Genomic DNA, 26,266 nt, shown 5'->3' on the forward strand with positions numbered 1-26,266 from the left:
ATTAATTATTAAATTAAATTAAAAATATGATTTGAGATAAAATATTTAATAATGAAATTTATAAGATTATATTATACATAAATATTTGAATATAAAAAAAATAACTTTTAAAACTAATTATTATTATTATTATATTTAATATTTAATATAAACTTGCATATATTCTTCTTTATAAATTTTTAGCTAATTTCAAAAATTAAATCTTTAGATGACCAAAACATATCTTTTTGTTATTTGGAACTTATGCTATCCTAGAGCTCTTGTTGTCCACTATTTCCTCTATATTCTGGTTGTTGGTATATCTTGCTCAAGCGGTACACCTTTGCTTCTAAATATAGAAAAATAAAATAATAGAATCAGAATAGGAATATAGAGAGACTGACTCAGCCACCATCAAGCTGCAAAATTAGGCCAACAAAAGTTTCGTGCACTAAATGGTGATTCAGATGTCAAGATATCCACCATGGTTGTTACCTTCTGATAGCAGGATCCAACATGTTTAGATGGGAGAATTTGAGAGAGCCTTTCTCAACATCGTGGATTCTTCGAACGTTTGCGAAACTATCTGTCCTAATTAACCATCAGTTTATCTTTTCTATCAATTGCCGTCTACAGAGTTTGCAGTCTCTTAGCTGGGAAGAATGAATGGGGTTAACTTTAAAACCTAATTATTTCAGCGGCCAGAAACTTCGTCACAATGGAATTGGGTTGAAGATTTATTGCTTCACCGAAGGTGTTAATGGCACAGAGATTCAACCTTCCCTGTAGAGATGTGCTACATATTATGAAACCCCTGATTCATGGCCGTGTCACGCAAACTATCTTAACCGTTCAAACCAAATTTCCATGCCTGCAGCGTAATAATGCATATACATTAAGAGCAGAGGAAGAACAATTTGTCCAGGGCAGAGAAAACCATCTTGAAAACGACTTAAGTGGGCGATTCAGGGTCCTGTCTGATCAGGGTCGAATTTCAGAAGCTTTGAAGTTGTTACATACTATGGATTCTCAAGGTATTGCGGTAGATCTCGATGCGTATGCATATCTCCTGCATGGGTGTGTTAACAAGAAGGCAATTGTAGAAGGCAGATTAATCCACGCCCGTATGATTCAGATTGGGGTTAAAGCATTTGAAACCAAAATCCTGAATATGTATGCCAAATGCAGTAATTTGAAGGATACGCGCAATGTGTTTGACGGAATGCCTGAACGAAATGTGGTGGCGTGGACTGTAATGATTGCGGCTTGTTGCAAGCACGGACATGATGAGGAGGCTTTGAATTTGTATATTGAGATGAAACGGAGTGAGATTGTTTTGGATCATTTCGCGCTTGCAAGCGTTCTGCCTGCTTGCGGCAACTTGGGAGCCGTGGAAGAGGGTAAGCAAGTTCATAAAGAGATTGCTAGAATTGGGTACGAGTCTAACTTATTTTCAGGTAGTGCTCTTGTCGATATGTATGTTAAATGTGGAGAGGTAGACGCTGCGCGAGATGTGTTTGACAAAATCCCTCAAAGAAATGGTATTATTTGGACTGTCATGATTTCTGCTTATGCCCGGCAAGGTCGTGGGGAAGAAGCCCTGTCATTGTTTTACAATATGCAGCGATCTGGAATCAAGCCAAGTCATTTTACCTATGTTGTTGTTCTCCCAGCCTGTGCCGACTTGAGAGCTTTGGAACATGGCAAAGTGATTCATCAGGAGATAATTAGAGGGGGATTTCTATCTAATGTCTTCGTAGGGAGTGCCCTTGTCGACATGTATATAAAATGTGGCAATGTGGAGGACGCACAAAAGCTATTCGACAAAATGCCTGAACGGAATGTGGTCCCATGGAACACTATGATTGCCGGGTATGCTCAAAATGGACTTTTTGACGAGGCTATAAAGCTCTTTCATGAAATGCCTGAGCGAGATGTGTTCTCGTGGACTTCTATGGTTGCAGGTTTTGCACAGAATGGTGATGTGGAAGATGCTTATAAATTCTTTCAAAGAATGCCTGAGCGTACACTTGTTGCATGGAACGCAATGCTTGCAGGATATGCACAGAACCAATGTTTTGATGAGAGCCTAGAGCTATTTGGCCAGATGCTTTCGTCTGGTTTGAAGCCGGACAGTGATACATCTGCCATTGTTCTCTCGGCTTGTTCCAACTTAGCAGATTTAGAGCATGGCAAACAGGTCCATGAAGATGTTATCAGAAGTGGATTACATTCAGATATCTTTGTGGGAAGCGCCCTTGTTGACATGTATGCAAAATGTGGAAATATAATGGATGCAAATAAGGCGTTTGATAAAATGCCCAGGAGAAATAATGTGTCATGGAATGCGATGATTGTAGGGTATGCTATGCACGGTCAGGGAAAGGTGGCTCTTCAATTTTTTGAGCAAATGCAACAAGAAGGTCTAAAACCAGACTATGTAACTTTTATTGGTGTTTTATCTGCATGTGGTCATGCAGGTCTGGTGGACGATGGCAGACAATACTTTGATTGCATGACACGAGATTATAAAATCACACCCACTATGGATCACTATTGCTGTATGGTTGATCTTCTAGGCCGTGCTGGTCATCTGGATGAAGCCAAGGAGTTTATTGACAAAATGCCAGAAAAACCAAATGCTATAGTCTGGGGATCTTTGCTTGGGGCATGCAGGATTCATAACAATACAGAGCTTGGAGAGTATGTTGCAGTGCGTCTTATTGAGTTGGATCCAAACAATTCGGGACATTATGTCAAGTTGTCCAACATCTATGCCGCAACCGGCAGGTGGGACGGAATTGAAAGGGTACGGAAATTGATGAAAGAGAGGAGTGTAAACAAACTGCCTGGATGCAGCTGGATTGAGATCAATCACAAACTGAACGCTTTTGTAGTTGGAGACAGATCGCACCCACAAACAGAGGAGATTTATGCAAAGCTGGAGACATTGTCAGCAAAGATGGAAGCAGCAGGGTATGTGGCTGATACAAAATTTGTACTTCATGATGTGGATGAAGAGCAAAAGAAGTATATTCTTCGTCACCATAGTGAGAAGCTAGCAATTGCATTTGGACTTTTGAACACCCCTCCAGGAACCCCTCTCCGGATAGTTAAGAATCTTCGGGTGTGTGGTGATTGTCACTCTGCCACTAAGTACATCTCCAAGATTGTTTCACGAGAGATTGTTATGAGGGATTCCAGCCGTTTCCATCATTTCAAGGATGGACAGTGTTCTTGCGGCAATTACTGGTGACACTGAATGCAACAAATGACAAAAGCAATCTTTCACGGATGCCTGATTGTGTTCTAATGAGTGGCAAAGAGCTTAAAAAGAGTATTTTGTTTACTGCAAACAAACACGAGTAGCCAGAGGATAACTTTGGGGTAGAAGAATTGATGGATGGAGTGATACCACTTGGTTCATGAAGCATATCATTTGCAATGACAACAAAATACCTAGATAACAAGCAGTAAGACAACAGAGATAAAGCAGAAATATCTTGTAAATAAGAACAGCTTTATTACTGTCGGCACCATTACTGTCTGCCTTAAGCAGTGGATAGTGATCACAAACAGGTATTATTGCCACTCCATTGCCTATCTACATGGAAAGCTACCTATGTTATCTAATTTATATTTTGAATATTATGGTAAATATTTATTTTGCTTCTCATGTTTTGTTTTTACTTGTGATTTGTAGGTGTTTGCTTCCTGGATATTTTGCTGATTTTGTACACTGGGGAAAAAAGGATGGGTTTAAGTGGTGGACAAGCTGATACGGATTTTCTCATTAAAACTTGTGTTCCAATGCACGCATATTATTTATCCTTGATAAGGCCTTAAATTTCCAGGCCTCAGCTGTTTTCCCATCTGGTGTGTAGGTGAAGGAAGGGATATGATATTTCCTTCAATCTGGAATGTTCATTATTCTGAGTACTTCGAACAATTTTTGTGTCATTAATACAGTTGCTGTTCCTCCTTTTCTGTCTGCTATTCTTTTACTTTTTGATCGAGATTAATTATGTGTTAAGCTTAAGTAGACTTGAACCCAAGACCTCCCACTAAGAGGCTCACAAGTTACCATTGTCTTATAGGCTCTTTCCTTTTTCTGTCTGCTATTCTTTCTAGAGTTTATTGGCGATCAATATTGATTTTGTGTTTTTTGCCCCCTTTGTTAGATGTTTATTTTCAGCTTGAAGGCAATGTGTTCTGTTCACATTGTTGTGCGACATTCAATTGTGTAGGTGATAACAAGCAGTAAGACAACAGAGATAAAGCAGAAATATCTTGTAAATAAGAACAGCCTTATTACTGTCGGCACCATTACTGTCTGCCTTAAGCAGTGGACAATAGTGATCCCAAACAGGTATTATTGCCACTCCATTACCTATCTACATGGAAAGCTACCTATGTTATCTAAATTATATCTTGAATATTATGGTAAATATTTATTTTGCTTCTCATGTTTTGTTTTTGCTTGTGATTTGTAGGTGCTTGCTTCTTGGATATTTTGCTGATTTTTTACTTTGGGAAAAAAAGGATGGGTTAATTGGTGGACAAGCTGATACGGGTTTTCTCATTAAAACTTGTGTTCCAATGCATGCATACCATTTATCCTTGATAAGGCCTTAAATTTCCAGGCTTCAGCTGTTTTCCCATCTGGTGTGTAGGTGAAGGGAGGGATGTGATATTTCCTTCAATCTGGAATGTTCGTTATTCTGAATACTTCGAACAATTTTTTTGGCATTAATACAGTTGCTGTTCCTCCTTTTCTGTCTGCTATTCTTTTACTTTTTGATCGAGATTAATTATATGTTAAGCTTGAGTAGACTCCAACCCAAGACCTACCACTAAGAGGCTCACAAGTTACCATTGTCTTATAGGCTCTTACCTTTTTCTGTCTGCTATTCTTTCTAGAGTTTATTGGTGATCAATATTGATTTTGTGGTTTTTGCCCCCTTTGTTAGATGTTTATTTTCAGCTTGAAGGCAATGTGTTCTGTTCAAATTGTTGTGCGACGTTCAATTGTGCAGGTGATAACAAGCAGTAAGACAACAGAGATAAAGCAGAAATATCTTGTAAATAAGAACAGCCTTATTACTGTCGGCACCATTACTGTCTGCCTTAAGCAGTGGACAATAGTGATCACAAACAGGTATTATTGCCACTCCATTACCTGTCTACATGGAAAGCTACCTATGTTATCTAAATTATATCTTGAATATTATGGTAAATATTTATTTTGCTTCTCATGTTTTGTTTTTGCTTGTGATTTGTAGGTGCTTGCTTCTTGGATATTTTGCTGATTTTGTACATTGCGGAAAAAAGGACGAGTTTAAGTGGTGGACAAGCTGATAAGGATTTTCTCATTAAGACTTGTGTTCCAATGCATGCATACCATTTATCCTTGATAAGGCCTTAAATTTCCAGGCCTCAGCTGTTTTCCCATCTGGTGTGTAGGTGAAGGGAGGGATGTGATATTTCCTTCAATCTGGAATGTTCGTTATTCTGAATACTTCGAACAATTTTTTTGGCATTAATACAGTTGCTGTTCCTCCTTTTCTGTCAGCTATTCTTTTACTTTTTGATTGAGATTGATTATTATTTTTTTTTTGTATTAAGCTTGAGTAGACTCGAACCCAAGACCTCCCACTATGAGGCTCACAAGTTACCATTGCCGTCTAGGCTCTTACTTTTTTCTGTCTGCTATTCTTTCTAGAGTTTATTGGTGATCAGTATTGATTTTGTGTTTTTTAACCCCTTTGTTAGATGTTTATTTTCAGCTCAAAGGCAATGTGTTCTGTTCAAATTGTTGTGCGACATTCAATTGTGCAGGTGAGAACAAAGTATGTGATGTTACTGGACTTGTTTCTTTTGTATTTCAAATATTGTCATCATTACTGCAACTGTCATAATGTTTTTGATGTTTTGAAAAAGGTACACACCGGTGGAGAATGCTTAGGCAATATGGAGGGTCTCAACGAGCTTACTCTTATATGCAGTTTAACTCCTTCAATGTTTCAACCATCTTTGTTCCTTTCTTTCAATTAGCGGTATTATTTATTGTATCATAGTGCTTCTTGGATTCGCTGGGATGACTCTGAAAGCATATTGAATTTACAAGATTTATCTATTACACGTGGAACTGAATAGTGACAATGGATTGAATGTGCATAAATTCAATTTAAAAGAAATTTCCAGTCAATGATTGCAATAGAATCATAAATTATGTGATCAAAGTAGACATTCATTTGAAACTAATGAAATAAAGAATGAACAATATCTACAAAGCCCATGAGAAACAGATCTCAAACACAATATCCAACATCCGATGTTCTACATGTCTCCATCACCTATTCATTAAATATATTCGACGTCCATCTCATTCTTCATGTCACATTTATAATTTAAGAGTTCAACGAACTCAACCTTCTAATATGTTACTCTTCATCTGTTCTTCCTTCTCTTTTGATGATTGAGCATTCCCTTACAACAAACTTGTTAGTTGGCATTTTTCACCCCAATTTTGAACTTGGAATTTCAGTCTTCCTAACGATTCTCTTTTGATATATATTGAAGATGCTGTGTAAAGTCATATTGTGGAAGGCAGGTTTCGGATGAAATTTCATGACAGTGAACCAAAATATTCAAGCCCAAGGTTCAAGGCTTTTCTTTGTGAACGTTGAAACCATATTGAGCTAGGTTCAAAGTGGTTCTCAACCACTTTGTACTCATTGAACAAAGTTCAGATGGTTCAACAGGTTTGAAGGTTCAATCTGCATTGGGTCGATATGGCACAACGGGTGTGTTCAGATGATTGTTTCCAGAATGTGCAAGACCGTTGTTGGATCCTTTTGTAGTTTGTACAGTGATTCAAAAGTTCATAAGTGCAGAAGTGCAGTCTCAAAGTCAAATGCAGATCCAAAGTTCAGCTTCAAGGTTCTCAAGCTAGAAGTTCAAAGCGCAGGTTTAAGAGCACAAATGGTCAGGTTAAAGTTCAAGGTTCAGTTTCACCAGTTTAAAAGTGCATTCAGCAGTCATGATGCTCCACCTTGCCACAATACAATTTCCAGAAGAGGATTGAATAGGCAAATTCATTGGTTCAGAAGTTCAACCTCAAGGCCCAATACCAGAAATCAGTTTCGGTTCAAAGTTTTGAAGTTCAGATTCAAACCTTCAGTTCATTGGTTCAAAAGCATAGGTGCAAGATGTGGTTCAAGTTCAAAGCGCATATTGACAACCCGAATTTAGACACTCAATTCAAAACTTGAAGTTCTATTTTCAAAGGCAGCAAATCAGATTCAATCACATCAATGTAGTAGTTAGATGAAGGGTTTCTCAGTTTGGATCATTGGGCCATCAACACTCTACTCTACATATTTTTCTTACTAGTATTAATAGAACCTCAGTGTTGGTATTAATATGTAAAGTATCAAATTGGAGCACACAAAGTATAGAGGAGGGTTTTGATGTATTATCCTCTGTGTCTAGAGAAGCCATTGCATCAATGAAAGGGGAAAAGTGAAAGAATTGCAGATACAGGGAACTCCTAGGCACAAATTCAACACGGAGTTATCCAATGACTTAGTTCATATATTAAGCTTTTCATTATAATGAATGAGCTGCATGAAATGGGTGCAAAGTTCATTGATAGAAATCCCATGATCCTTGATGGTATATGAAATTGAGCCAATCAAGTATGATGTCAATTGGGAATATTCTAGTCACGACAACTACAGATGTAAAGATTTCAGTATGTGTGGAGAAGAATCGTACGGCCACTGGTCGATTTCTTAAGACCTTCAAAGAAGGGAAATCCACAAATGTTGACATATATGTGCACATGGTGCATACGATATGTTCAGCAAAAATGAGTGACACCATTATCACTATTGCCACATAGAGATCACATTCATAGCCATTGAATTGCAAATGGAAATTTATCCCACACTCTGTGGACACACGAAGATTCATGGCAGCAATTTGTACCTCATTTGTTCAAAATCTACTCTTCGCGTTGTGAAATTTGTTGACTGTTAATAGAGAGGCAACGCTCCTAAATTTATGCTTGAAATGGCAAGGATATGGTAGGTGTTGACAAACTATTTGGTCAAACGTGTGTTGTTGTGCACATAGCTAAGAAGGGAATGTCTTGGCCCGAGGAAGAAGATCAATAAGAAGACCATTGACAACCAAGACTTCGTTCAGGTTGAATATACAATCACTCAACTCTAGTGCATAGCGGGATTTGAATGGAGACTCCGGTACTTGGAAGCGCAACAGTGCATGATAATTGTTTGACAAAATGCTTGAGAAATAGAAAGGGGATATAATGGTTGCAATATTTGATGAATGTTTCAAAGCATCGGGTCATATTTTCTTCCAAATGATCATTTTGGGTCTGCTATGCGTGCTCGGATTCAGACTTTCACAAAACACTTTTTGTTCCATGATTGAAGGTGAAGGGCTGGCAATATTCTTACGATGCTTCTTAGTAAGGAAGAATTATATTGTAAAGTACATGATACAACCCGAGTTTGGAATAGATGCTGATGGAGATTCAAACACCTAGACATGCTGGATGCCCAGAGCCAACATGGAAATTTAACATAGCATAAGAAACATACAATGACGGGTAGTGCTACGAGACATTACATCTAAACCATTTGATATTTAAAGGATGATTTTCAAATGCACTGGCATGCTATGATTCTAGTGACTCAAAATAGAGCCGATTGATGGGATCGATATGATCACCACATCAAGACACCCAAAATGCGTCTTTTCCATTTCTCCCATTTTCTTCTTATGCATAGCAAAGGAAATTAAATAAGTCTATCAAGCCTGATTGAATTGCAACTTTAACAATGTTATAAGTTGTGGTGTTTGATTATTATAAAGGAGATAGACATTATGATTGCTGGGGGATGAGGATCTAATGTTCGAAAATAAGAGAATTCTAAATTTGATCTATAATCAACCTATAAGCCTACATGTTGCTAACAAGTTGTAATTGAAATTGTGATCTTGCAAATATTTGATCTTTAATTCTCTTTTACTCTGTGGTGTTTTTTTCCATTGTGTAACTCTTGTTGCATGACTTAATTGTTCTCATTGAGATTTTTGTGGCTACCTCAGATGGAGATTCCCTTAAAGTGAGGGACTCATCAAAGCAAACATCATGATCAAAATGAACCTCACAAGTGAAAGGGTCACAAATGATAGCCCTTTAAATCCTCACAATACCTAACAAAAACCAACAATTGACTATTATTTTTTGATTTACACCTACTTTATGGAAATCTAAACTAGGAAACTTTAGACTTGACATGAGATCAAGGTTCCTTAGGACTCATTTTGTGCACTGCATTGTAAGGTATATGGTTATGAGTGTAGTTGGGATGATTGACAATCTCTTCTGAAAATGCTAGAGCCATGAACCTAGATTGAAACATACAATTGACCATCTCCTTAATGGTCCCATTCTTCAACTGAACTACACTATTTTTTTAAGGAGTATATGAAACTATGTGGTGATGAAGAATACCACTCATCTACACTTTTTTATAAGGAGTCTATGAAACTAGGTAGTGATGAAGAATAGCTCAAGTAGTGCAAAAGTCCATAAATGCTTGATTGACATATTCTCTCCGATTATCCATGCAGATTTTCTAGAGAGAAATATCAGATTGCTTCTCCACAAATGCATAGGTCATGGAAAAAAAGAACACCATCCTTATAGTTCAAATAGTAAATAAAAGTGTGTACATACTTAGCCTCTACAATGTAGTAAAAAATGTCACGAGGTCACTATGTATTGCTCATTGATCTGTAAGCTAGGATTTACAAGTTTTATAACTTTAATTCAAATACAGATTTAATCTCTGATCTAGGTAGTAATTACGTGGTATGTATTTTAAATCGTTGAAATTACAAGAAAATTTATGCTTTAAACACAATTAATCAACTATGTTTAATAACAATAAAAACTTTTAGAATTGAGAGAATAGAAGGAATAAGAAAGAGAATAAGGAGATAAAAAATTTGATATAGAGTTCGTTTGGGTAGGACTACATCTCTAGGTTTGCTTCTTAATTGGGGGCTCGCTTTATTAATTCTGCCAAGTAAAACACTTTGTTACAGAATCCAAGCTTTGAGCATTCAGAGTTTCTCCTATGCACTTGAAGACAATACACAATGCCTTCATGCTTACAAATTCTCTCACAAGGAAAAATTATTCCTCCTTTTACAAAATTTCTCTTTGGAAATTCTCCAAGACAATTTTCCCCCCCAAGGACTAATTTATTCTCAAATTGTGATTGTTTTCTAAAGGAGAGTAACTCCCCTTTTATACATAAAAATTATTCACATTTGGTCTAAAACCAAATAACCACATAATAACCATTTCCCCATTTTATCATAACAAATTAACAAATATAAAACCACATGAAAACCTCCTTTTGGCTCTTATAAATTATAAGCCATATAATTTAAATAAAATCCCTTTTGGATGATAAGTTTAGGAAGGAGATTTTCTTTCAAATCCCATAATTTTTTTTGGGATCCCACAAAAATGGATTTTGTGAAATAAAGTAAACATCCACCATTTTATTTCTAATAAAAAATGGCATAGTGGTAAGTAAACTTAGGGGGATATATATATTTTTTCCACGTCAACATGGTGACTAGATTTATGATGTCATAAAATTACCTTTTGTCTTGCAAACTTCAAGTTGTCATAACTTTCTCATTCGACCTTTGTTTTCAATGAACCTAACACCATTGGAAAGCTCTTGACGAGCTCTTTAATTTGGAACCCATTGTTCACCTCTTTTGAGATGGTCAAATTTCACCTTTTACCTAGCCACTTATTCCTATTGACCAAAACTCTGACCAAACATAACTTTTGCATACAAGCTCCTTTTTCGCCTGTTCAAGTTGTATTGGGTTCATTTTTTCAAGCTCTTCACGATGGTGCTGATTTTGGGAGAGTTTGAGATTGTGAAATTTTTTTGGTCTTCTGGATCCACCTAGATCATTCCTCCCCACTGAGAAGCTTTTGGACCTCCAAAAGTCTATTTTTACATATAATGAAAGTGAGGGTATGTTCGCCTCACTTGTCCAGTATCGTCTATACACCTTACTGGAATTCTGAACATCTGGTTCAACACAAACATAGTGAAGAATGAAATAACATTGTTGATACATTCAACCATACATTCACTAATATCCATTATTATATTCAACATCCACATAGTACCAACTATTAGAAAAAGAAGCAACAACATTGAATAAATTGATGAAATAGAAAGAGTATCAACTCTTTGGATCACTTGCACAGGAACATCATTAGAGCACGAATCATCCAAACCCTCTATTAGCAACACTAGTTGAAGACTTGATTCTGCTTGCACTTGATCCTCACTTGTTGTGGCAAATAGGAGAGTCAGTCTGCTGCTTGCATTTACAATCATTTTCAAATGCCCTGTATTTACAATTGACCCTTCATTCTTCATATGCTGAGCCTTTATAATATATTCAATCCCATCCTTAAACAAATGATACCTGTTATGCTCCCTGTAGAAGATAGCTTTTCTATCATATAAGTATGGGCTACCCAACACAATCCCACAAATGTCAAGTGAAACTACATAGATGATATTGCAAATCTTAACTTATATTGTCATGTTATTCGCAATCTGTTATCATTGCACACACAACCTAAAGGATAAGGTCTCTTATGTGTCTTAGTTTCCAATCCTAATTGTTTAACAATTTCTTCTAAAATTAAACTAACTTGTGATCCACTATCTATCAATGTGTCAATTTTAGTGTTCTTGGAAATCACCCTTATATGAAAAAGTTCACACCTTTTACTATCTTCAGAAACATCATGACTTTTAGAAGTAGAACATGAAACATTAGAATCAACAAAAGCTTTACCTTTTAAACCTACAACTGATATTTTTGTTTCATCATCAAAATCTGATCCAAGATCCTGAACAACAACTACAGTCTTTTGCTTTCCTTTGTGATCCTTCTTAAACCACTTCGGTTTCAATTTAGGATGCATTTTCCAACACTTTGCATCTGCATGCCCTTTCTTCTAACAATGTGAACAAGTAGGCTTTTCACCTTCCTCTTTCCTCACAGTGGCTGCGTTCTTGCCCTTCTTGTGTCCTTTAGGAGGAACAAATTCCTTCTTTGAATTGAAACTTGTGTTTCCTGCACCTGCTTCAATATGGGTTGCTTGAACACACACTTCATCAAAGTTAAGAGTAAACATCAATATTGTATGCTTTAAATAAAAATGCATTCCACCTATATACTTTAACAAAGTATCTTGTGTGTAAAGAGGAATTCCAAGAGTAAGTGCCTTGTTCCTAAACACCTGTGTATACTCTTGCATAGACTGCCCTTTACCTTGCCTGAGATTTTGCCAATCCATAATGACTTGTTGCACATGACCCAAAGGATAAAACCGTTTCTTCAAAATAGAAGTAAATTCATACCAAGATGAAATTATTTTACCATGTGTAGCAAGATCATCCTAGATCTTACTCTCCCACTAGACTAATGCAATGCCTCCCATTCTGAAAGTAGATAGCTAGATTTTGGAAGAATCATCCAAAATATTTTGAACCTTGCAGTACACTTCAATTTGCTTAAGCCAGTTATCTAGTCTTTCTGCATCCAATTCACCACTATATACAGACAAATCAAACTTCACACGTTTCTTTTTAGAAGAAGTAGACAACTTAGAAGAAGAGGATGAAGAAGATGATGAAGATGGGGATAGAGGTTTAGGAGGGTCACTACCACCTCCTACTCCTTTGCCTTTGTCATCTTTTGATGAAGATTTAGCTTCTTCTTTTTTCGTAGCCTTGTTCACCTTTCTCAATTGTCATTTGTGCCTCTCTTGAAGAAGAATGTCCACCAAAGCTTTCAACTCCACAAAAGCTCTCTGGAAGGCTTTCACATCAAACTCGAAAAGATTTTGTTCAAATGCCATGCCTCACAAAAAAGTTCTTTTCCGAATATCTGGATTGAACGTTGCAAGTTCACCTTCTCCTTGTTTCAACTTCAACCTGGTTAAATTCACCACCTGCAATTTTTTGCAAAACAAGCTCTGATACCAAACTTGATCTATAAACTAGGATTTACAAGTTTTATAACTTTAATCCAAATATAGATTTAATCCCTGATCCAGGCAGTAATTGCGTGGTATGTATTTTAAACCGTTGAAATTACAAGAAAATTTATACTTTAAACACAATTAATCAATTGTGTTTAATAACAATAAAAACTTCAAGAATTGAGAGAATAGAAGGAATAAGAAAGAGAATAAGGAAACACAAAAAATTTGATACAGAGTTCATCCAAGCAGGACTACGTCTTCAGGTCTGCTTCTCAATCGGGGGACCGCTTTATTAATTCTGCCAAGTAAAACACTTTGTTACAGAATCCAATCTTTGAGCATTCACAATCTCTTCTTTGCACTTGAAGACAATACACAACGCCTTCATGCTTACAAATTCTTTCACAAAGGAAAATTATTCCTCCCTTTACAAAATTTCTCTTTGAAAATTCTGCAAGACAAATTTTTTCCCCCAAGGACTAATTTATTCCCAAACTGTGATTGTTTTTTAAAGGAGAGTAACTCCCCTTTTATACATAAAAATTATTCACATTTGGTCTGAAACCAAATAACCACATAATAACCATTTTCCCAATTTACCATAACAAATTAACAAATATAAAACCATATGAAAACCTCCTTTTGGCTCTTATAAATTATAAGCCATATAAAATAAACAAATCCCTTTTCTATGGATAAGTTTCGGATATTGTTTTAATTATTTGTTTAAATTTTGTTTGTTTTCTAATTTTGAGGAGTTTTTTTTCAAATCCCATAATTTTTTTGGGATCCTACAAAAATAGATTTTGTGAAATAAAGTAAAAGTCCACCATTTTATTTCTAATTAAAAATGGTGTAGTGGTAAGTAAACTTAGGGAGATATATATATTTTTGCCACATTAGCATGGTGACTAGATTTATGATGTCATCAAAATTACCTTTTGTCTTGCAAACTTCAAGTTGTCATAACTTTCTCATACGACCTTTGTTTTCGATGAAACGAACACCATTTGAAAGCTTTTGACGAGCTCTTTAAATTGAAACCCATTGTTCACCACTTTTGAGATGGACAAATTTCACCCTTTCCCTAGCCACCTATTATTCCTATTGACCAAAATTCTGACCAAGCATAACTTTCACATACAAGCTCCTTTTTCATCCATTCAAGTTGCATCAGGTTCATTTTTTCGAGCTCTTCACGATGGTGCTAATTTTGGGAGATTTCGAGACTGTGAATTTTTTTTGGTCTTCTGGATCCACCTAGATCACCCATACAGTTATGAAAGGAATAACCATGATATTATCCAAGAACACACCCTTGAAAAACTTGATCTAAACATGAAATCTAAGGAAGACCAGTCACCATGTTTTGAATGCTCATTTGCAAAAGACATATTTAATTTAAGTGTCTAAATTGCTTGAGACAATGCTCGGTCAACGAGCCCATGTAAGTAGTAAAAGGTGAACTTGTTGAAGACTCAAATCCATCAAACTCATAAACCTAAGTTTCATGATCAACTATACATGTAGCAACAACCTTCTTATGGTCCTGCAACTCTCAAATAGTGACATTGATTGGAGAGAACTCAACAAGTCTTCCATCACCATGATGACAAATCTAGTAAAAGAAAATCAAAATTTAAAAAAATTTAAGGAATGAGGAGAACATCATTCATGCTACCAGTCCACTTCTAAAATGAATTTATCCATGGAATTAGAGTATATGAAGAGATCCCAACAACGATAGGAGAAGAAAGTCTCTAGATAATATAGAATTAGGAAGATCCAAAACATGAGGCATGTGGTGCAAGGCACTTGAATCAAGAATCCAACTATCAATAGTAGAGGATATAACCCCAACTAAAAGACCTTCCCGTTTTCCTAAGTTAGAAGGATTTGGCATGACACTATTGTGTTTCCCCATAGCTTCCTCTAATGCTACTAGTCTCACAAAATAATGTGAATCATTATGCCATATTCTCTACAAAAGGAACAATCTTCTTCTATTAGAGACTTGGAGGATGACTCTATTGAATAAGGAGGAGGATGTGGGTAATTTTTATTTTTATTTTTTATCATTTTTCTCCATTTGTTGGGAGGGGTTCACCTCATGTACATGAATCAATTTTTTACCTTTTTCTGATTCTTACACTAGATTTGGAAAAGCTGATCCATCAAAACATGACTTTTAGGAAGAACATCCATAAAAAATCTTGGTAGGCTCGCTAGTTAATTGATCATAAAAATCCTAAAAATAAATAATCTTATGGTCTTTTTCTATAACACCCACACTAAAATAGAATGTAGAGTCAAACAATAGAACATAAGATTTCTTGTGGTCTTCTTCAAGATATTTTGTTGCAACCCAAGTGCAACCATTCAAACAATCAATCATTCAAGTGTAGTCTTCATTCCAATTATGCAACTAAGGTGTTTCCTTCCCTAAATTTAGCTTATTTTTCGCATTCGAGGTCAAGAAAAGGATTGTGTTATCAAGGAAGGAGATTGACATTCATTCATCAAGCTTTCTTCTTCTCCCCCCCCCCCCCCCCCCCCCCATAATAAAACATTGTGGTGAATTACATCTTGTACATGAGGTTTTGGTTTACATGATTTCTTTTTGGGTTTTTGTGCTTAGTCAAAGCTATTGTATCAACATATTTGATCACACTTATAAAAGTAGTTGCATCTACATGTCATGATATACTTCATTGTCTATATCTAGCCTTTGCTACATGACAACACACTTCCCATTTGTTTTATTTCAAGGTTGATTCCTTAACAACTAAGGCAAACACCTTTCTTCAACCTTCTTCCTCATTTTTTTAATGTATGAGAATAAGTTGTGGGGCTGTGGATTTAGATTTGGGAAGAAAAGGCATAGTCACATAATGCTATAAAATTTCATCATTTTTGGAGCAGTTGAGAACAATTCAAATCGTCAACTTATCCTTAGAAAACCAAATTTTCCCTACGCATTTTGGTTGAACATTATAAAACAGACAACTATAGGTTTTAGGGTCTTGGATCTCGAGTTACAATAAATTCTAACATTACGATGATAGTCAATTCTAGATACAAAGTTTAATTTTCCCCATCTTGTTTCTATATGCATTTGTTCTCATTCCTTTTCCCTTGCACTTACTTTCTTAGAACAAATTTTCCATCATTCACTTTACTTTCATAGATCAAATATATACTTCCATTTACATTATCAATACCATTTCATTTCTATTTAGGAATATGAAAACCCAACTTTGTGTAGATCATGCATTGACACCCTTACTCTCTTGTTTGTGCTAATCAGTTTCCCTTTGTAGGAGGTTTTGTATTTTAATGTATATAGGAGGTAGGGTCTAATAGCTTCTATGTTGCATACCATTTCCCTATTATACATGACCAATATGCAATATACATTTCCAAGAATGGATACATTTGATTTTACAATTCCCAAACACCAAATTTTTAAAGAGAAACAATGAAAAATAGTTGTGACTTAAAGCTAGTAAAATTGGCATAAAGTGGATTTTTTAAAAAGATACCTCCACCAAAGTGTTGTTCATTGAATAAACTTTCCAAAAATATTAAATTTCCTAAAAATGGACTTTGTTTATATAAATTATACAAGTTTGAAAAATTCCCATTTTGTAATGCTCTTTCTAAATCCTCTAGAACCTTTGATCACATCATATGACCAACAAATCAACAAGTAAAAAATGGGTCTTATATGACAAGTGGACCTTGAATTTTGAGATGGGTGGTGAGTACTTGCACCACATAACACTCCAACACAAACCACATACACTAAAAAACACCATGCAAAGTTACCATGGTCCTAGCACATTCAATAGACCCTCATGCAAGAAAGAGCGTCAAGAAACTAGGTGTTTAGGGGGAAATGGAAGCACATTAATAAGATGTGCATCAAATAAGGCTTTCATTTCACACTAAGATTCAATACAAGAGAGAGGGACTTCCAAACATAATTCTCAATATAACCCAAGTTATATTAATAAAACCCAAATAGAGGAAGGGATGTTAGTACTATGCCCAAATTATATCAAGGAAATACACAAGAATATCCTTTTTCATGCAATGTGAATTGATTGAAGATGTTTAGTGCAAATGCAAAAATTGAACTAATTGATTATATGAGAAGTGTAAGATATATTTAGGTGCTAAATAAATGCAATCATTACAATTAAGATATGGAAATAGGTCTAGATTAAAAAGTGAAATGAATGATAAATTAATCACCTCAAAATATGCAAGGAAATTTAACTTTTTGCTCCAAAAACCATAGATTTGAACTTGTAACTGAAATTTTGACTACGAGTTCACTATCACACTAGAAAACTTAGAACATGTTGTTTTCCTCAGGCTTCCAAGAAGATGTTGACCTAATGGTAAATTTCCTAGATACTTTATGGGAAGATGGACTTATTCCTACAATACATTAGCAAAGCCGACCCAAATTCTTCAAAATTATTCTAGTGAGTAGTTCTTGGATTTGCAATTGCAATTTAGATATCCTACTGTTGCACATACTAAAACTTGACTTTTATTTTGGTTTGAATGAGGGCTTTCCTTGTTCAAGCTCTATATTGAGGAATCAACCTTGAAATTGAAATGTAAAACATGAAAGGAAGCAAGAAAGATGTAACTATTCACCCTGGTTGAAGAAACCTTTGTCAATAAGGATTTTGTAATGCTTGCATTGTCGATGTTGAAGTTGCAATAAATAATGTAGGAAATCTCCACAAAGGAAATGGATCTTCCAAAGCTACATCATGGAGCCATTGATGTAAATGTGAATCAATAAGGAATATGATGATGCCTTGATGTATATCTCCTCTCTTGATGCCCAACGCAATGCTAGATCTTGTAGAGGAAATTCTCACAAAGCATCCTTGATTTTTGAATACTTGAAATTCCTTAGCAAATTTGCTAGTTTGAGTTTCCCCATGAGTGTAATGATTTCTTGTGATGTTCATGTGATGTATTTATGTGAAAATAAGGTGCCTAATCTTCCTTTTATACTAGTTATCGAGCTAAAAAATAAAGCAATCCGACAGGGTCACTTGATTTTGAAAATTAAATTCCCAAGATAAAACTATCTTCGACACTAAAAATCCTTGGGGAATAGGTTGACCTATTGTAGAATAGGTTAACTTAGGCTGATCTATTTCTCCAAATTTGACCTATTCTTCCCAAGTCAACCTTTTCCACAATTATCTCAAAAGAAAGAGAGCCCCAAGGGTCTCAAAAATTGTGTTGGATGAATTGGTAAAGAAGAAACTGAATAGAAGAAAGAGCCAATTGAGCACAAGTCCATCCATGGTACATAAGGTGACTAAAGGAAGAGAGCTAAGAGGTCTTAAATTATGAGTTCTTCCATTTTAAGATGATATATTTAGCCCCCACTTTAGCGGGAGTATGAGCTACCAGTGTGTACAAAAATGTCACACTTCTCTAAGACATTCTATCCAAAGGATCCAATAGATTAAGAATCTTGAATGCTGACTTAGAACTTCCTATCTATGATGTGCAAGAGCTATAAGATGGTGGTTCTCAAATGAACCTAAATTAAGAAACCCTTATAAGGTGAACCTTAGAATGAAAGATTCAAAGAGTAGAGGCAAGGATTCCAATATCCAAGAATCAAGATGAGTGCACTAAAAATGCAAGTAAACTAAAATGAGATGCAAGAATAAGCTAACAAGTATGAAGAGTTATAAATTATGTAGTTAGTCTATATGAGCTAAGCTATGCATAAAAGGAAACTAAGCTAAATGCAAGTGCAAGATGAATGCAAAGTGAGTACTCCAAGTACTCCAAAAGCTCTAATAAAACCCACAAAATAACAACATAAGAGTGTAAGATTATGAGAGAGTGAGGAGAGAGCCTCCTTTTAAAGAGAAATGGATGGTAGATATAATTAAGAGGAAAAACCAAGAGTAGAGAATGAGCCTCAAGTTGACTTTTTGCGCAAGAATTTAAACTAAGAAAGATCAATGGATATGTTTAAGAGGCAAAAAATGTGTGGAGGAGAATAAAAATTCCACCCACCTTGGAAAGTGTGCACATCATGAGAGACAAAAATGCCTTTCATTTTATTTTAAAATAGAAATAATTCTTTTCATGTGCACACTTAAGATAATTAGGACTTTTGGGATTTTATTTAATTAAAAGGGGACAAGTTCTTTGAATTAAATAAAATACTTAGGATAAATTGGTCAGACCACAGGTTATAATCGAATAAATAGAAAAGAAATGATTTGATCAAGAATAAGCAATACATAAATTATGTAAAATTTCTATAAAGGGGGCTCATAGTCTAAACACACATTTTTGAGTGATTACATATGACCCTCTTTGACTAATGTGCGATCGATTTGGGAATAGATTAAGTTAAAGAATGAAGATGTCAAGATAGCAACTAATAGAGAGATCTAACTATGAAGAAAGAAGCACAGATCTATAGATGATCCCAAATGCATAGTCAATAAGTAATGAGACTAAACACTAGGAGAGATAGATCCACAACAAATGGAAAGGTCAAGCATATGCTCCTTATATATATATATATATATATATATATATATATATATATATATATATATATATATATATATATATATATATATATATATACATGAATCAATAAAAGAAATGATAGAGTAATTCTGCCCCCTTCGGATTGAAATTGAAATGAGGTAGAGGAGATGTAGAAATGAGATAGATTTGATCAAATCAAGGTAAAGTCCATGATGATAGATAAGAGATTAAGGCCAATGAATGACCACTAACCAATGAAGAGATGCTCTAGTTTGATTAAGTTTGACCAAAAAGACAAGGCATAAAAAATTAGGTAAAAACAAGGAAAAAAGTGATAAGATGAAATGGGATGAATGAGAAGAGGTGAAGAGAAATAAAGAGAGTAGAAATGATGAAGAAATGCAAAAATGATGAATGCCTCATAAATATTAAAAGATTAAGCCTCAAAAGATCAATCAACTGCACAAAAGAAGGATACATCTTAAAATGCCATTTTGATGATCAAGATGAACCCAAATTTTGATTTCGATCCCAAAAATGCATCCAAGATGTCAAAATATATTTACTATGTGATTTTCACAAAAATCCAAGACTTTGAGAAATTAGGTCAAAATGCTATTAGATAAATGTGATGATAAGATTAACTCCTTTTGATGACAAGAAAAGAAAAGAGCGATGAAATGAAAATATTGAAAGAAGATGAAGACATTACCAAGAAAAATTAAGAAGATAAAAGTAGTTGACTGACACATCCATGAAAGATAAAGAGGACTCTCACGACACTCAAATGCAAACTAGGATAGAATGAATCCTACAACGCAAGCTATCATACAAATACAATTGGAAGGGTTATATAAGTAAGTCCTAATTTTTATCATTGAGCCTTATTAGAGACATCATAAGATCATACAATCATCACTAGCATAATTTACGAGGATATGAATATGATCTATATTAGATAGGAATGTGGGAACCCAACCTATGCATCAAAGACATAAAGTTCAAGATGACAGTACAGTTAGATTCCCTAGGTTTAGTGTAGCAAGATTATGCTCACATCGAGACACAAAATGTCAAGATGGACACAAGCACGATCTTGCAAAAAATAGAGGACACAACTTTGAAGATCCTAAATGTTAAAGGATCCAAGAAAGATTCTTAAAACACCTAAGATCTAACAAAGTACACTTGCAAAAAAAATCAAAGGAAAAAATTCTCCATGATCCCAGTCCTCTAGTAATAACAATGGGAAAGTAAACTCTGAGAGTTGGGGGGGGGGGGGGGGGGGTTGTGTGAATTAGTACTTCAAAACTTTAACCATAAAACATTCACCACACATCAATCTCATCATTTAGCATGTAAATTGAAATAGATAACTACTCATGTTCATCCATATCATGAAACAAATAACACATGACACAATAAGTTTGTTAGCCATAAAACCCTCCAATGAGAAGGTAAAATTGGAGTGGGGATGACACCCACAAATCTTTAGTGTTGCAACTGTAAAGTGTAGCCAATGAAGGTTACAAGAAGTTTGTCCATAAATTATGATCTACCGTGTGAAAGGTCTTCCCTATTAAAGGCTTACAAATATTGTTAAGTCTCAACTTGTTAAAGGATTTAAACACCCTGCTAAAAGTGTGCCTTGTTAGAGGACTTAAACTTGCAATAAAAAAAGCACTTGGTTAAGAGATTTACATAAGCTTGTTAGGACTACTCTGTTAGGAGATTTTCTCTGCATCACTTGTTAGAATGATTCAACACCATAATCCTTCGGTTAGCACTCTGTTGCTAGATATCAAATCTTCTCTTTCTTGGTGTGTACTTGATCCTTTTGATCAGATATGTCTCCTCTGTCCTCTCTCTGCTTTCCTTTGTTCTTCTTGAAATGATTCTTCAATTCATAACATTATCACAACCTCCATAGCCACCATGAATTCTCTTTTCACTTAGCATTCATCTCTCGTGCATTTCCTTCTCTTCCTTCACATAATTACAAATTTTTTAGAGTTTGTTTCCTTAAGTAAACACAAGTTGGTTAGGGTTAGCTTAGAATCAATGACTTACATTGATCCATTTTTCCACTTAGAACATCCCTCAATTTGATTGGTTGCATGTATTGCATATGGATTCATAATATACACCTATATACATCTTCTAGAATCACAAAATAATTATTAAGTTAGCCCAAAAATGGTTTACATAGAAGTTTGTGCCTTTACAAACAACTATGTCCAAAATTGTTCACTCAAAAATTAATGTCTCTGATGCTCAATATTCATTGTATCATCAATGTTGTATCTTGGTTCTTGAATGACTTGGCATGCACTATTTACTCAGCTTCTAAGTGACTCAACACTCACTATCTGCTTGACACATACTGGTGCTCAGCACTGACTATGTATATTATTCGACATGTATTATCTGGCACCTTATGCTCGACATGCTTTGATCACACAGCTCATACTGATTGCTTGGCTTGCTCTGATCACTCGACTTGCATTGTAATTCTGCTAAATAATGACTAAGTGTTTTGTCACTACCTTATCAAAACCAATATGAGATTAGCAATCTCCCCCTTTGACATGAGTGACAAAAATACATTGTCATGCATATACAATCCCTATTATGAGCATAACTCAAACAATATATATGTGTGACTTGGTTCTCATACAAAATTTTAAAATTTTGCAAAATAGATGACTACAATCATACCTCATTCTTCCAATATTCCATTACTCCCCTTGAGTAAATGTTCCCTTTCTATATTTGAATCTGATACTCCTTCTAAGTATATTTGCTGTACCCTGTTTCTGTAATATATCCCCTTATATTCATTATCCCCCTTTTTTGACAATTATGTCATGGGTGGTACACTAATAGTGTTTTTATTGAAAAATGATTCATATCCCTCCATTATGATTTTTAATATTGCATCCCAATTGTTGCACACTACCTCTAGAGATTGATTTGGATGTCTAGCTCGATAGCAAGGTTAACTAGGCCATCATGAGTGGAAAGATGAGAATATTTCTTCATAAATGTTTCAACATAGGCTAGTCCTTGTGTAAAACTTCCATGTGTGGGGTCAACATGGCTAGGATGCCGATCAAGGTAGCATGAATGTTAGCATCTTGTGCTTGAAGTGTAGCTAACTTACCTTGAGTAGATAGTAGTCTCTGAAAATGAGTTTGGCTTTGACTAGGAGATAGTTTCAATGTTTTTCCTATGGACTATAGATCTCCTTATAGTTGATCAATAGCCCTTTGTACTTCTTGTGTGAAAAATTCACATTACAAAGCTTTGTGTATAGAGAAAAGATATTCTCTAATACATTTTTTACATCCTCCATTTTGGTTGCTAAATCAACCTATCATAGATATATTTTCAACTACCTTAGTGTGAAATTTTCTTTCAAACCATTCTAATAGTTTAGTATTTGCATCTAGGTCTTCATCACTAATCTTATCCACAATATGTACGAATTGCTCAATAAATGGTTTATCTTCATTTTTAGCTAGGAGATTGAAAGCATCAAGAAATATGTCTTTGATGTCATGAAACCCTTGCTTTTGCTTATGCTCCCTTCTTAGCAACTCTGGTTGTTTCTTCCTATGTAGAGCTTCCTATAGAATTCTCATCTACTCAATAGTGATTGTGTTAAGATCAAATTTGAGTAGTTCAATCACCTCATCTAGGCTCACATCTCCATAAGATATTTCTTCTGAGCTCCTTGATGTTTCTATACTAGGCTTTGATATCTACAATGGTGTGGCATGAGTGCTCAACCTTTGAAGGTCTTGACTACTGGTAGGAGTTACAAAAATTAGTAAGGTAACTAGAGTTTGGATAGCAATTTGTTCCTCTGGAGTAGCAGTCACCTTCAATTCTTCAGACCTATCAAATTGACTCACCTCCTATTGATCTTCACCTTGAATTTGTGGAGTAGGTGCAGGACTAGATTCCTGACCTAATTTGATTTCGGTTCTATCTTTCTCAATTGTAACTAAGGCTTGCCTAGTTGAAATAGGTGGCACTAGAGGAAATGTTATCAATGTTTCATAAATAACACTTAGCTGTTTGGTGCTTGCACTTTGATCTTTTGTCTTTGTAGATGTAGGAGGCACAGTGGATGTGTCAATTTGTTTCTCCCCTACTGTTACCACTCCTACCTTATCAATTTCATCAGTTCTCACCAATACAAGATTTGTGCATAACTGTGCTGCCATGGTGGAATTCTTCAATATTTTCTTCAAGTCATCATTAGTCAAAGGATTGATGTTCTGAGAATTTTTTTTAGGAAGATCCTTGATTTTTATTGAGTCTTGTTGGCTCACTTGATCTACATGTGGAGGATTATCATTCGACACCTGTACATCTTGTACATTTTTTTCATCTTGCTGCTCTTCTTTAGCTGTGGCCTCTTCTATTGCTGCTACTTCCTCAATGCCTTCCACACTACCATCCTTTAATGATACCTCTTGTGCTGGTTCTATTAGTACTTGCTCAATTTGTTTAGGTTCTTGCAATTATTTCTCACCTTTGTCTTTTATTGTAGGAGTGGATGACCCATAGATTATCTTCCAGATTTATGTACTCTTGGTCACCACACCTTCAATCTGCTTATTCAGTATATGGAAAGCTCTATATTTTGGGGGAAATTTTGACTTTTGATTTTCCATAGCTTTGGTAATCTTCCTCTTATCCAATTTTGGCATTACTTGGGCTAAAGTGGATTCCCTAATCTATCTCTGTGTGTGTAAACTATATTGCCATTTATGCTCAACTTGGTCATATAGACTTTTAGATAGGGAGTTGGAAATCTCAATAGGAGTTGATTTGAATGTAGCCATCATCACATATATGGCTTCCTCAATAGTATTTTGTTCAACTTTTCCAAACTTATCAAAATCTATGTGTGCAAAACCAAATAAATTTGTACTTGATTTTATATTGTCACACAAATTATCTAAGTTAGAGGAGGGACTATGGATTACCACCTTGAATTGACTCATGTCATGAGATTTTGTCTTCTCCTCATCTAATTCAGCTATTGGAGTGTATTTCCTCCTTGCAGATGTCTTTTTGGTTGGCTGTCTCAGCTCTATTGAGGCAATAGTCCTCTTTCCTTTAGGTTTCTCAAAAAACTTGACTTGCTTAGTGACTACCATTATGCTAGACCTGGTAGCAGGTATTGTTGGCTTCTGTTGTGAAATTTTCACAAGTTTCTTCTTTCGTTTCTCCACTTTAGGCTCATTATCTTTTCTCTTCTTCTCCTCAGTAGGCTTGGGTGCTTCCTCAGCTTCTTCTCCCTCAACACCTTCTTCATTTTCTTCCTCATCGTCTCCTTGTCCTTGAGTTATTTCCAAAGCGGCTTGGACTTGTTCTTCCTCTTCATCATCATAATCTTCTTCTTCTCCCCATTCACCAAACCTCTCTTTTAGCTTCTTCACAAGTTTATTCTTCTTCCTTACCATAGAAGTTATCTTCAAGTCAATTGTAATTCTGGACATGGCTTCCTCATAGTTTAAAAATGAGGTGGTACTTTTATCTATTTCTTTTGCTAGTAGAGCTGCAATAGCTGTAGATGCCTCATCAACATTGATCTCATATGGCAAGGGCTTAATCCATTTTTGATGCAGGAGCATCCAGAGTTATAAGGGTAATCCTGTGTCACCCAAAAAAATGTACTTAGACTTAGTTTCTATTTCATGTATTTTCATTTCTGGATACCCATTTGGGTCAAATAAAGGTTCCAACTCTTACAGCTCCACTATCAGTGTTCAAGGATAGAGTATTTGAACACGTTGGGATACATGTAAATGCCAAAAAAATAGGAGTCTATAATTAAGCCATCATTTTGGTGAACTAGGAGGTGTAAATTGGCCAGATGAATGCAATTGTAATTTAGAGCATTCCAGAAAAAGAATCAGGTCAAAAGGCCCCACGGTTTGAAAGTTATCACAATTTTTTGAGTTTTGGAGACCTCTTGAGAATGCTTCAAAGTTAGGTTAGGGGCATTAACTGACCTTGAAAAGGGCTAAAAAATGGGGGATGAGCAAACCTGGTCCATAGGGCTATAGAGCACTTCGAGAGCTTTTCGAAAATGTAAACGGTTTGTCAATCAGAGCTACGGTTCAAAAGTTATGCCTCTTGGAAGTTCGGTTACCATTTTTGGATTCTTCTAGATTTGCACCAACTTCTAACGCGGCTTCTGGATCCTTCTACTTGGTCGGTGGATGCCTACTAGCACTTTCTAGAATGTATTCCTAGTTCTTAACCCTCCGGGGTCTATTTAAGGACATTTCTTGCATTGTAAAAGGCAATTCAAAGTGGAGTTTGAGAGGAGGTACTGAAAGGAGAAATTATCTCCAGATTTATGTTATTGTAAGCCCTTAGGGCATGTTTTGAAGTCTATTTTATCTGTACTAAATGTACTAGCTTATTTTCATAGTTAATACAATTTCCTGTTTCCTATTGTGTCCATTCTATGCGTGGGTTGTGTCCCCATCAAGTGGTATGAGAATTGTTTTTCCTGAGTGTGTAGACAAAGTGCCGACTGTGAGGCAGTTTGCACCAGGACTG

General features: G+C 35.5%; 1 pseudogene across 4 annotated transcripts; it reads left to right on the forward strand.

Moving 5' to 3' along the window:
* The first annotated feature begins 321 nt into the window (after positions 1–321).
* LOC149559535 (putative pentatricopeptide repeat-containing protein At3g13770, mitochondrial pseudogene) lies at positions 322–6,187 on the forward strand (annotated as a pseudogene). 4 transcript variants are annotated; one of them, XR_016365185.1, is made up of 7 exons: positions 322–3,558; positions 3,683–3,855; positions 4,227–4,348; positions 5,016–5,137; positions 5,262–5,434; positions 5,752–5,817; positions 5,920–6,187. The product of XR_016365185.1 is annotated as a putative pentatricopeptide repeat-containing protein At3g13770, mitochondrial pseudogene, transcript variant X4 (transcript). The 4 variants fall into 4 exon arrangements; XR_016365181.1 differs by having other exon boundaries at positions 4,161–4,348; positions 4,473–5,137; positions 5,262–5,817; XR_016365183.1 differs by having other exon boundaries at positions 4,473–5,137; positions 5,262–5,817.
* The last annotated feature ends 20,079 nt before the right edge of the window (positions 6,188–26,266 follow it).

This window comes from Cupressus sempervirens, chromosome 5 (genome assembly GCF_028749045.1).
Source record: "Cupressus sempervirens isolate cs-2001-9-10 chromosome 5, ASM2874904v1, whole genome shotgun sequence".
In the NCBI taxonomy this organism is placed as follows: domain Eukaryota; kingdom Viridiplantae; phylum Streptophyta; class Pinopsida; order Cupressales; family Cupressaceae; genus Cupressus; species Cupressus sempervirens.